The sequence below is a fragment of the Gossypium hirsutum genome, chromosome A12 (assembly GCF_007990345.1).
Source record: "Gossypium hirsutum isolate 1008001.06 chromosome A12, Gossypium_hirsutum_v2.1, whole genome shotgun sequence".
NCBI classification, from domain to species: domain Eukaryota; kingdom Viridiplantae; phylum Streptophyta; class Magnoliopsida; order Malvales; family Malvaceae; genus Gossypium; species Gossypium hirsutum.
The window spans coordinates 72,606,560-72,620,423 of record NC_053435.1 but is presented as its reverse complement, the minus strand read 5'-3'; the positions used below and the strand labels follow the sequence as shown (position 1 = coordinate 72,620,423).

Sequence of the window (13,864 nt, the reverse complement as noted above, 5' to 3'; positions counted from 1 at the left end):
TTCCTTTTTAAACTTACCATTTCCTTGTCTTGACATGGTCTTACATGGTATCCTTGCCTTATGAACTTACCATTGCCGTGCCTTGGCATGGTCTAACATGGGATCTTTGCTTTGTCATAATTTATCAATGCCATGTTTTGACATGGTCTTACATGATTTTCTTGCCTTGTAAAACTTACCAATGTGATAAACTGTGATTTATACATATTTCTATCCCATTCTTAGCACATTTTATGGATGATTTTTCCTTAAAATTGGTGAATTCGATGCTCCTAAAGCCTTAATTTCATGTTTTATACTTAAGTGAGCATAGGAGAGTGAAAGGAACGAGAAATGGACAAAAAACGGAGAAAATGGGCCAATGAACGAAATCAACACAGCCTAAACCTCCTCACATGAGCAAACCACATGGCCGTTTCAATTTTGCAGAATCGAAGCACGACTCACACGGGTGGACCACACGCCCATGCCTATTTAACAGGCTTGACCATGGCCTGAAATAATCGCACACGGGCGTGTCCCTGTCGATCCCAAATTGAGTCCAATTCGGAAAAGGCTAATTTTGAGGGTTCTTAGGCATTCTAAAGCCTATAAATACACCCTAGAGGAGGAGAAAAAGGTGACACACAGAGGGGGAAACAGCGAACTGCTCAAGGAAAGCTGATTGATCCATCTCAAAAGCCGGATTCATCATCAAGACTGAAGATCTCCCCTCAATTTCCCTTCAGAAGTTTTGGGTTTTTCTTTATGTTTTGTATTTATTTTTCTTCTAAGATGTTTACCTTTTTAGTTATGAACTAAAACCCCTAAATACCTAAGGGGAATGAAACCTAAGACAAATCTTGTTATTATGATTTGAATTGTATGATAAATATTTGACTTGTTCTTAATCCTTGTTTTGAGATTCCAGGATATTGATTCAAGTTAAGCTCTTATTCAGAGGAGGAATAGACCCTGTCTAAGAGTACATTTGTCATAATTAAGCGGAGTTGATTGCGCGCCTAGAGATAGGGTGACAAGATTTTTTTGGATTAGGGTGAAACCTAATAAGGGGATCCATAGATCGAGTTAATGCAACCCTAGGGGGTTAATTAGAAAGAGATTTCAATTATTCAACCTAGGGCTAGACGTTGTTAGTCTCGAGAGGGATAATAATATAACTTAGGAATTTCTACGGATCAAGTCAAATGAATAAATCGTCCGATTCAGAGTCAAATAACAAGTGAAGTCTAGGTGGATTTTTCCTTAGGTATTGTCTTAATTCAATCGTTTTTCCAAAAGTAATTTCCCAATTCTATTTTCTGTATTTTCTGTGAATTCTTAGTTTAGTTAATTACTTAGTTAAAACAAACCCCATTATTCTTAGGCTAGATAATACAAAGACAGTCATTACTAGTACTTTTAGTTCCTTTGGGTTTGACAATCTTGTCTTGCTAAAGCTATACTACTATTCGATAGGTACACTTGCCTTCATCAAGATAATAGTTAGTTTCAAGAACGATTCATTATAAATATTTAAAACCTGTCACACAAAATCACGTATCTAGTTTTTGGCACCGTTGCCGGGGAACTAAGATATTAGGAACACTCAATTTTTATTACTTTAGCCATTTACTTTTACTCCAATTTAAATTTATTTCTAATTTTTATTACTAATTCTTCTTTTTTCCCTTTTTCTAGCAGGTTCTTATAGGTTGTCACTATAAGAAACCCGCTAGGACCATTGCTTTTTGATAGTGAGATCGATGGAACAGTTTGCAGAAACCAAAGAGAAATAAGGCGAAGCTTAAGATACACAGAGAATGAGCAAGAGGACGATATTCAAACCACAACCGAGGAGATGGCTGAAAACCAAGAAAATCCACTACCTCCTGCAATTGCTGTTAATCAAAATCTTACTCCGTGCACTATGTATGATTATGCTAAACCTAATTTAATAGGAACTGAGTCAAGTATAGTTAGACCTACTATTGATGCAAATAATTTTGAATTGAAACCTAACACAATTCAAATGATACAAAGTTTGTTCAGTTTAATGGTTTGCAGGATGAGGATCCCAACGCTCACTTGGCAAATTTCCTAGAATTTTGCAATACCTTTAAAATTAATGGTGTTTCTGATGACGCCATTCACCTTCGGTTGTTTCCATTTTCGTTAAGGAATAAGGCTAAACAATGGTTGAACTCGTTACCACGAGGGTCAATCATTACTTGGGAACAAATGACTGAAAATTTTTTATTAAAATATTTTCCTCCGGCTAAAATAACCAAATTACGTAATGATATCTCTTCTTTTGTGCAGATGGATTTAGAAACACTCTACGATACATGGGAGAGATACAATGACCTTTTGAGAAGGTGCCCTCACCATGGTTTACCGCTTTGGCTTTAGGTTCAAATGTTCCATAATGGCTTGAATCCTTCGACTCGGCAGCTGATTGTTGCAGCCGCTGTAGGAACTATCAATAATAAGACACTTGAGGCGGCTTGCGAATTTATTGAAGAGATGTCACTGAATAACTATCAGTGGCAAGTTATGAAAACAAAACCGATGAAAGTAGCCGGTGTTTTCAACCTCGACGCGGTTGCTATGCTATCTAACTAAGTAGAACTCTTAAATAAAAAGATTGATGGTTTGTGTGGTTCTACTCAGGTACATCCAGTGATGAGGTGCGATTCGAATGGAGGGGGAGCATGTACAAAATATCAACCCTTCAACCCTAGCATCGAGGAGGAAGAAGTCCAATATATGGGTAACAATAACTCTAGATCCCAAAATAACCCATATAGCAATACTTACAATCCAGGTTGGAGGAATCGCCCAAATTTTTCATGGGGAGGCCAAGGAAATCAGAGACCACCTCCAGGCTACCAACAACCACCCTACCAATAGGAAAAGAAGCCGAACCTTGAAGAGATGCTCTCAAAATTTATATCGTTGTTAGAAACTTGTTTTTAGAATACCGAGACAACACTTAAGAATTGACAAGCATCGATCCAAGGGCTTGAAACTTAGATTGGACAGCTCGCCAAGTTGATTTCCGAATGACCACTAGATAGCCTGCCAAGCAACACTGAATCTAACCCAAGGGAGCAACTCAACGCAATTGCCATTCAAGATGAGGAAGGGTTAGTGGCAAAACCAAGGCTAGAACCGATGGTAAGCGAAGGTAAGAATGAGGTAGGCCAAAACGAACAAAAATCGATAAGTACAGAATATAAACGTCATGTGCCATACCCCAATGCGATAAGGAAAGACCGCTCAGATGAAAAATTTGGTAAATTCCTTAAACTCTTAAAGAAATTACATATTAACCTACTGTTTATTGAAGCAATTTCACAGATGCCAAACGCAGTCAAATTTTTAAAGGAGCTTCTAGCAAATAAACGAAAGTTAGATGAAAGGTCGCATGTGGAGTTGAACGCGATTTGCTCAGCCATTCTTCAGAATAAGCTACCCAACAAGCTAAAAGATCTAGGGAGTTTTACGATTCCTTGTTTAATTGGTAGTTTAGATGTAAATATTGCGTTGGCTTATCTAGGGGCTAGTATCAATGTTATGCCTTACAAATTATTTAAGCAACTAGGTCTAGGGAAACCCAAATAGACTACGATGAGCAGTCAATTAGAAGATAAAACTATAAGATTTCCTAGGGGTATTATTGAAGATGTGCTAGCTAAAATCGATAAATTTATATTTCTCGTTGACTTCGTTGTTCTAGACATAGAGGAGGATAGCAACACTACTTTGATTTTAGGAAGGCCCTTTTTAGCAACTGCTAGAACAATTATTGATGTTGGCACAGGTGAACTCACACTTCGTGTAGGAGATGAAACAATCAACCTTCAAGCTCACAACCCGAACAACACATCGAAAATTGAAGGTGATTGTACAAATTGTTCTACTAAGACTGATCATACAGTGCAACCTATTTTGAAGGAAATAAGTTCGATAGTGTGACATCCCTAATTTGACCCTAGTTGGAAAGTGGTTTCGGGACCACAAAACCGAGTCATAAAAATAATTAACCGTCATATTCTATGTTTATTTTATGTGAATATGAATGTGTGAAAGTTTCATGCATTAATTTTGTCATTAGTATGTGAAATTTTGAAGAAGGGACTTAGGTGAGACTTTTGTGAAATAGGATAGGTAATTATAAAAGGATCTAATTGTGCATGAGGTTAAAAAAATGTACTTGCATGTCAATTAGTCAAAATTTTTGTTAGTGGCTGGCCATGTTATGGATTTATGTATAAAATAATTATTTTTGCTAATAATTAATATTACAAAAATGAAATAATGAATAAAGATTAATAAAATATTGGGTGAGTGGGAGGAGAAACCAAAGTTGGTTCATCCTCACTCCACCATTGCCGTAACTTGAGGTGAGGAAGAGGAAAAATTTCTTTGTTTGATTTCGGCTTGGAGAACATTTAGAAAGAGGTAAGTACTTTGAAATTCTTGAAAATTTATGTATAATTTAGGTGATTTGTTCAAATTCTATTCATTCCATGAGTTAAATTTTTGGTTGTTTGGAGGTTTGATATTTGGCCAAGTAGTTTGAAACTCTTGGTAAATATTTCTTTTCTTTCTTTATGCCATAAAAAGGGATGGTATATTAGGATATGAAGAGTGATAAATTGTTGTTAACTTGAAGGTTGAGATTAGTGTATGTTTAGAGGGAGGTGCCGAATTTTTTTAAAAAAATAAAAAAAATGTGATAGGAAGAATTTAGAGGGCTGAATAATGCATGGTATATTACAAGGAGGACTTGCATGTCAAATGGACCACTATTCATTTAGTGGACGACAATGATGAATGTTGATAAATAAAATATGTGTTTTGTATTATAAAATAATAACCTAACGAATATTATATGGTTCCATGTTAGTATTATAATATTTAATGATATTATAAGAGGAATTATATAATTAATAAAAGAAAATAGGTGAGAAAAACAAAGTTTTCATCCATTCTTCTTTCATTTTGCCGAAATTTAAAGAACAAGTAAAACAAAAGGTTCTTGGATATTCGGCCTTGGTGTTTCTAATTGGAGGTATGTTTGTTTTTATTTCTTGATAGTTTATGTGAATTTGAGTTAATTGTTAAGCTCCTTTCATAGCCCATGAATTAATATTTGTTATTGGTTTGGAATGATGCATTCGGTTATGGGTTGATTGGGTGTCTTTCAAAGTGTTAAATGTGTTGGAAATGGTTTGATAATGATGATAGTTATGAGGTATAATCGGTCATGTAATTAGCTCAATTTGAAAATTTTGTTTGTTGTGTAAGTGCATGAGATACTTGGGTAAATGAATCGGTTTGAGTAATGCTTTAGTTGGGAATGTGTTTTTGCTAAAATGCAAAAATATATATATATTCGAGTGGGTACTAATTATTATGAAATGGATGCAATGACAATGTATGTGATTGTATCTTACATTGAAATGATTAGTTTGTGCCTTAATTGTGGCTCGACAAGAAAGTATATTAGGTCATTATGGGTTTATTTATATGATAATGCTATAATTGTAGTATTGAATAATTGTAGCCTAATAATGTGTTCGGTTGTGCATGAGTAGGGAATATATATATGGTGTTTAAATAACTAGTTATTAAGGTCATTTGTAGCTTAACTATATGATATACATGTATTAAATTAAATTGCCTATTTGATAAGTGATTAAATAGTAAATGATATTGGTTAAGTAATTAAATAAATCTATTTGTTTTATATTAAGCTCAAGAGCAAAGAGGGTCGAAGTTGGATAGGGGAAAAGAGAAAGTAATTGAGTAGCCTTTCCGCAACCGTTCAAGTATATCCGAGGTAAGTTTTAAGTATTAAAGCCTATAATGTGATTGAGTATGATATGTTAAGCACATATTAAAAGAATCATAACTCTATTGTAAATTTTTATGCATATAGCCTAATGGCTATTATGAAGTATAGGTAAGTTATTGATATGATATGTTGCCAAATGGATATGATATTATGAAGTGCTAAAAGGATATGTCAGAAGAGTAAAATTGTGATAAACCTGCTCAGGACAGCAGCAGTAACATGAATTTAGAAAATCATTATAAATTGTACAAAAATGGTTATAAGATAAAATTTATATGCTTAGACTCCTTAATGAGTCTAGTTTCAAATGAAATCAAATACAACACATTTTGAATTCTGTAAAATGAGAAATCTGATTCGTAGTGAAGAGTGGTCAGATTAGTCAAACAGTGAAACAGGGGAAACTTTAAGAAAAGTCTGGTATTAATTGGCCAAACCTAAAATTCTGGAAATTTTATGGATGGAAGATATACGAGTCTATATTCAGGAAAAATTAATGAAAAGTGATTTGGAGTTTTGTAGCTCCAGTTATAAATGATTTAGTGACTATTGCTCAGGAAAAACAGCTTGTGCTCAATTTGAGATTGTGTTGTAAACCTTGATAAACTTGTTCTAGTTGCTCATAAGCTATTGATTAAACCCATACGTGAATTCTAAATTGTGATATTGGAAAATGATAGATGTAGATTCAGCCAAGACAGTGTATATATGTGATAAGGCCTAATGGCCGATGTGATGAATGTGAAAGTGTATATGTGTGATAAGGCCTAATGGCCGATGTGATGAATGTGAAAGTGTATATATGTGATAAGGCCTAATAGCCGATGTGATGAATGTGAAAGTGTATATATGTGATAAGGCCTAATAGCCGACGTGATGAATGTGAAAGTCTATATATGTGATAAGGCCTAATGGCCGATGTGATGAATGTGAAAGTGTATATATGTGACAGGGCCGAGTGGCCAACGTGATGGATGTGAAAGTGCATAAATGTGATAAGTCCCGAAGGGCATTTGTGTCAGTAATATATCCGGGTTAAAACCCTGCAGGCTTTATGCGAGAATATTATCACTGATTAATGTCCGTAAGCTTTGTGCTCGTACTATATCCGAGCTCTAAAGGCCCGATGGCTACGTGTGGGAATTTTGTCCGGGTAAGACCCGATAACTTCGTGTGGAGATTATGTCCGGGTAAGACTTCGTAATAAGAATTGCTTATAAATATATTCAATGCGAAAGGTTAAACAGGTATGTACTCCAAGTTTATATGTGAGCTTGATTTGCACTAAATCATAAGGTAGTTATGTGATGCATACGAGAGCAATCTATGAGACTATTCCTATGATTATGTGACATCGGATCAGTGTGAGAGGCGATGTGAAATCATACGATATATCTATGTCACATGAGCTCACTTTTATGTGAAAGTTTATCTGCATATTGTATATGATGAGATGTGCATATTCGGTAAAGGGATGGTATGCCCGAAGGAAGAGTGAAATAAAAATACGAACAACTATGTTATAATTTGATTGTTATCTGTTGACACTGCTTAAAACTTACTAAGCATTGTAATGCTTACTCCGTTTACTCTGTTTCCTCTGTTTTATAGATCTCATTGCGAAGCTACAGGCTCGGGGATCGTCAGCAACTAGTCACACTATCGCTATCCACTGTTTGGTACTGCTATGTTTCGGATTATCTTATGGCATGTATAAAATAGACTAGTGGCGGAAGAATATTTTGGTTAATGTATATAGCCATGCGAAAATGGCTTATATATGTTTGAGCATAATGTTATAATCATTTGGTATGGAATGGTTAATCACTATCATAATTTGTTCTATTTATGCTAAAAGGGCTAGTTGAATCATGGAAACTATGAAATAGGTAAAGTCTACCTTAAAGGCAGATGCTGGCAGCAGCAGTGATGTAGATTTGGAAAATCACTAAAAATAGTAGGATTGGAATTAAATCATTAATAAATTATGTAAACGAACCTTGATGAATCTATTTTCATAGGAAAGTAACGAAACGATCATATGGACAGTATGTTAAGAGATATTCAGGTTCTCGTGAGACAGGGCCAGAACGGTTTCTGGATTCCCTGTTCGGACTTTGGAAATTCATTATAAATTAACCAGAGATAATTAGGAGTCATGCCATATATGTATAGATTCCTCTCGGAGTCTAGTTTCTATACAAACAAATGGCATCAGTATTGAAGCTCTGTGGAGGGAGATATCCAAGTCGTAATGCGTAAAGGTCAGTGTAGTCGATCCCTGTAACATGGGAGACTTTGACTAATAAACTGTACTAATTGGCCCGACCAAAAATTCTAGAAAAAAATATGTAGATGGGAATATGAGTCTAGTTTCAGGGAAAAATTACGAAACTGATTTTCGAGTTGTGAAACTCAAGATATGATTTTTAAGGTGACAGTGTCGCAGTTAGCCAACTGCCTGGAAAAATTTAAAATGGACTGTGATAGTAAGCGAATTTGGTCTGTGAACCCCTCGTGTCCGACTCCGGCAACGGTCTCGGGTACGGGGTGTTACAATTTTATTGGTATCAGAGCTACGGTTTAGTCGATTCTAGGACTAACGTAGCACGCCTGAGTCTATTTATACATGCCATAAAGTGATAAAATGATAGTGTGATGATTTTTGGCTATTAAAAATGTGTTTGCTGTATTGTAATGAATCTTGATCCCGATCGAGCTGTAGCAAGCTTCTGACTATGAGAATTTGCGATATAACTTCATTTAGATATGCCTAAATTATTAAGTTGATCAGGTACGTATCATGTACTCGTATTTGAATTTCGATTTGGATTGAATTATAAGGGTATAAGTGATGCAATTTTGAAGGAGTGTTATGACTATAAATGTGATTTTTGTATGTGGCTATGGAACTGGAAGTTGAATGGTCGATAAGCATGTTGTGTTTGTATTCAAGTAATGTAAATGATATACTAATGTGTATTGCTATATGTGTATATGTATGTAGAGACGAAATTGTCGAATGTAAAAAGGCAGTGAAGCGTATAGAGTGGTTGGTTTTCAGCACTAAGTGTGCGGGCAATAAGTGTTCACGGTTGTGAGATTGGCACTAAGTGTGCGGGCAATAAGTGTTCACGGTTGTGAGATTGGCACTAAGTGTGCGGGCTTGAAATGCATGGCACTAAGTGTGCAAGTTTAAAGTACATGGCACTAAGTGTGCGTGGTTGATTATTAAGCACTATGTGTGCGAACCCACTATATATATATATATATTTTCTATCAATTATTTATATTAAGGGTGCGACCTTACCAAGTCTATTTCGGACAGCGGAAAGGGGTAAGTTCTTGAGTAATAGAGCTTAAATTATGATTTGATTAGATCATGTTTTAAGCAAATCAAATCATGCTCTTTGTGTGTGGCTATTGAGCCGAAATTGCAAGAATGATAAGTGTCTTGTGTTTGAGTTTTGCTAATGAAAATGAAATACGAATGTGTCATGAGTTATTGTTAAATGTGCATGGTTATTCGAATGATGTCCGGGCTAAGTCCCGAAGGCTTTGTGCTAAGTGACCATATCCGGACTAAGATCCGAAGGCATTCGTGCGAGTTACTAAATCCGGGCTAAGTCCCGAGGAGCATTCGTGCTAGTGATATATCCGGGCTAAGTCCCGAGGAGCATTCATTCTAGTGATATATCCGTGCTAAACCCCGAAGAGCAATCATGCTGGTGACGTGTATTCGGGCCTTCGTGCCTAGTAGGCTTCATGCCGGTAATTTGAGCAAAGTTTAAGTGTTCATTACTATACGAATTCAAATTTAAATGAGATGATATGTTTACAAGTGTACATACATGATGTTTATAGACTTGGTTAAGTCATTTCAATGTGTAATAACGAATGAATAAGAGCACTATGTGTGTGAATGATTAGAGGCACTGTGTGTGTGCGAATTCCTTTAACCGAGCACTATGAGTGCGAGATCGGTCAGTGGGCACTAAATGTGTGAAGTGGAATTCATGTAAGACCTCGTCTGGGACGAAGGCATTGATTTGAGATAGTGTGTAGGACCATGTCTGGGATATGGCATCGGCTCGATATGTGAGAATATGTAAGACCATATCTAGGATATGGCATTGTAAGAGCTATATGTGCTTAATGAGTATCCGTAATGATTTCGAATGATTCAACAGGTATATTTAAGATGATGAATGCTGATAATTTTGGATATATGGGTTATGTGCTAAAATAAATCCCATGCCGGTATACAATATGAGGCTTGATGCCAAATCGATTGTATACGGGTATCGTTAACGGTGATTGAATGTGCTAAATGAACTCAATGTTCAGGTATGTGGAAGTTGATTTCCTGTTGGAAATAGGTTAAGTTGAATAGTGAGATATGATGGAGTTATAAAGGATATGTATTGGGATGTTTGAGTATATGTGTACTTTCGGTCAGATTACAGCTTATACATGAATGAAAATGTGGGTTACAAATATGTGGGTTGATGATGTGAATTTTACATGTTAATGTGTGCTTAATATGTGTTTGAAATGCATTTGTGAATTAAATTAAGTGATTATTGCTTATGAAATTAAGAAAATGAGATATATGTGCATACTTGTAGAAATGTTTATGCATTTGTTTTAAGATAAGAAAATGATTTTATAGATCGATGCGAAATCAGTAATGAATTACAATTGCTATCGATGAGCTAATGTTTATATGGATATAATTCAATAAGAGGACGTTATCCTAGACTATGCATCGGTAGAAATTTTCGGGGACGAAAATCCCTAAAGGGGGGAGAGTTGTGACATCCCTAATTTGACCCTAGTTGGAAAGTGGTTTCGGGACCACAAAACCGAGTCATAAAATAATTAACCGTCATATTCTATGTTTATTTTATGTGAATATGAATGTGTGAAAGTTTCATGCATTAATTTTGTCATTAGTATGTGAAATTTTGAAGAAGGGACTTAGGTGAGACTTTTGTGAAATAGGATAGGTAATTATAAAAGGATCTAATTGTGCATGAGGTTAAAAAAATGTACTTGCATGTCAATTAGTCAAAATTTTTGTTAGTGGCCGGCCATGTTATGGATTTATGTATAAAATAATTATTTTTGCTAATAATTAATATTACAAAATGAAATAATGAATAAAGATTAATAAAATATTGGGTGAGTGGAGGAGAAACCAAAGTTGGTTCATCCTCACTCCACCATTGCCGTAACTTGAGGTGAGGAAGAGGAAAAATTTCTTTGTTTGATTTCGGCTTGGAGAACATTTAGAAAGAGGTAAGTACTTTGAAATTCTTGAAAATTTATGTATAATTTAGGTGATTTGTTCAAATTCTATTCATTCCATGAGTTAAATTTTTGGTTGTTTGGAGGTTTGATATTTGGCCAAGTAGTTTGAAACTCTTGGTAAATATTTCTTTTCTTTCTTTATGCCATAAAAAGGGATGGTATATTAGGATATGAAGAGTGATAAATTGTTGTTAACTTGAAGGTTGAGATTAGTGTATGTTTAGAGGGAGGTGCCGAATTTTTTTTAAAAAAAATAAAAAAAATGTGATAGGAAGAATTTAGAGGGCTGAATAATGCATGGTATATTACAAGGAGGACTTGCATGTCAAATGGACCACTATTAACTTAGTGGACGACAATGATGAATGTTGATAAATAAAATATGTGTTTTGTATTATAAAATAATAACCTAATGAATATTATATGGTTCCATGTTAGTATTATAATATTTAATGATATTATAAGAGGAATTATATAATTAATAAAAGAAAATAGGTGAGAAAAACAAAGTTTTCATCCATTCTTCTTTCATTTTGCCGAAATTTAAAGAACAATAAAACAAAAGGTTCTTGGATATTGGCCTTGGTGTTTCTAATTGGAGGTAGTTTGTTTTTATTTCTTGATAATTTATGTGAATTTGAGTTAATTGTTAAGCTCCTTTCATAGCCCATGAATTAATATTTGTTATTGGTTTGAAATGATGCATTCGGTTATGGGTTGATTGGGTGTCTTTCAAAGTGTTAAATGTGTTGGAAATGGTTTGATAATGATGATAGTTATGAGGTATAATCGGTCATGTAATTAGCTCAATTTGAAATTTTGTTTGTTGTGTAAGTGCATGAGATACTTGGGTAAATGAATCGGTTTGAGTAATGCTTTAGTTGGGAATGTGTTTTGCTAAAATGCAAAAATATATATATATTCGAGTGGGTACTAATTATTATGAAATGGATGCAATGACAATGTATGTGATTGTATCTTACATTGAAATGATTAGTTTGTGCCTTAATTGTGGCTCGACAAGAAAGTATATTAGGTCATTATGGGTTTATTTATATGATGATGCTATAATTGTAGTATTGAATAATTGTAGCCTAATAATGTGTTCGGTTGTGCATGAGTAGGGAATATATATATGGTGTTTAAATAACTAGTTATTAAGGTCATTTGTAGCTTAACTATATGATATACATGTATTAAATTAAATTGCCTATTTGATAAGTGATTAAAATAGTAAATGATATTGGTTAAGTAATTAAATAAATCTATTTGTTTTATATTAAGCTCAAGAGCAAAGAGGGTCGAAGTTGGATAGGGGAAAAGAGAAAGTAATTGAGTAGCCTTTCCGCAACCGTTCAAGTATATCCGAGGTAAGTTTTAAGTATTAAAGCCTATAATGTGATTGAGTATGATATGTTAAGCACATATTAAAAGAATCATAACTCTATTGTAAATTTTTATGCATATAGCCTAATGGCTATTATGAAGTATAGGTAAGTTATTGATATGATATGTTGCCAAATGGATATGATATTATGAAGTGCTAAAAGGATATGTCAGAAGAGTAAAATTGTGATAAACCTGCTCAGGACAGCAGCAGTAACATGAATTTAGAAAATCATTATAAATTGTACAAAAATGGTTATAAGATAAAATTTATATGCTTAGACTCCTTAATGAGTCTAGTTTCAAATGAAATCAAATACAACACATTTTGAATTCTGTAAAATGAGAAATCTGATTCGTAGTGAAGACTGGTCAGATTAGTCAAACAGTGAAACAGGGGAAACTTTAAGAAAAATCTGGTATTGATTGGCCAAACCTAAAATTCTGGAAATTTTATGGATGGAAGATATACGAGTCTATATTCAGGAAAAATTAACGAAAAGTGATTTGGAGTTTTGTAGCTCCAGTTATAAATGATTTAGTGACTATTGCTCAGGAAAAACAGCTTGTGCTGAATTTGAGATTGTGTTGTAAACCTTGATAAACTTGTTCTAGTTGCTCATAAGCTATTGATTAAACCCATACGTGAATTCTAAATTGTGATATTGGAAAATGATAGATGTAGATTCACCGTAATGTGACCTATGATGTGATAATGTGAGTGTATATGTTATAGCCTATGGCCGATGTGATGAATTATTTTGTATAATATGTATATGTGAAGTGTATATATGTGATAAGGCCTAATGGCCGATGTGATGAATGTGAATGTATATGTGGAAATTGTGTATTGATGTTTTGTGATAAGGCTAATGCCGATGTGATGAATGTGAAAGTGTATATGTGTGATAGGCCTAATAGCCGATGTGATGAATGTGAAAGTGTATATGTTGGTAAGGCCTAATAGCCGATGTGATGAATGTGAAAGTGTATATATGTAATAAGGCCTAATGGCCGATGTGATGAATGTGAAAGTGTATATATGTGATAAGGCCTAATGGCCGATGTGATGAATGTGAAAGTGTATATATGTGACAGGGCCGAGTGGCCAACGTGATGGATGTGAAAGTGCATAAATGTGATAAGTCCCGAAGGGCATTTTGTGTCAGTACTATTTCCGGGTTAAACCCCCGCAGGCTTTATGTGAGAATATTATCACTGATTAATGTCCGTAAGCTTTGTGCTCGTACTATATCCGAGCTCTAAAGGCCCGATGACTACGTGTGGGAATTTTGTCCGGGTAAGACCCGATAACTTCGT

At 34.7% G+C, this 13,864-nt stretch overlaps 1 non-coding gene across 1 annotated transcript; it reads right to left on the bottom strand.

Moving 5' to 3' along the window:
- Positions 1-2,268: 2,268 nt before the first annotated feature.
- LOC121211934 (small nucleolar RNA R71) lies at positions 2,269-2,375 on the bottom strand. The gene has a single exon (XR_005907150.1). It is a non-coding gene; the product is annotated as a small nucleolar RNA R71 (small nucleolar RNA).
- Between the last annotated feature and the right edge of the window lie 11,489 nt (positions 2,376-13,864).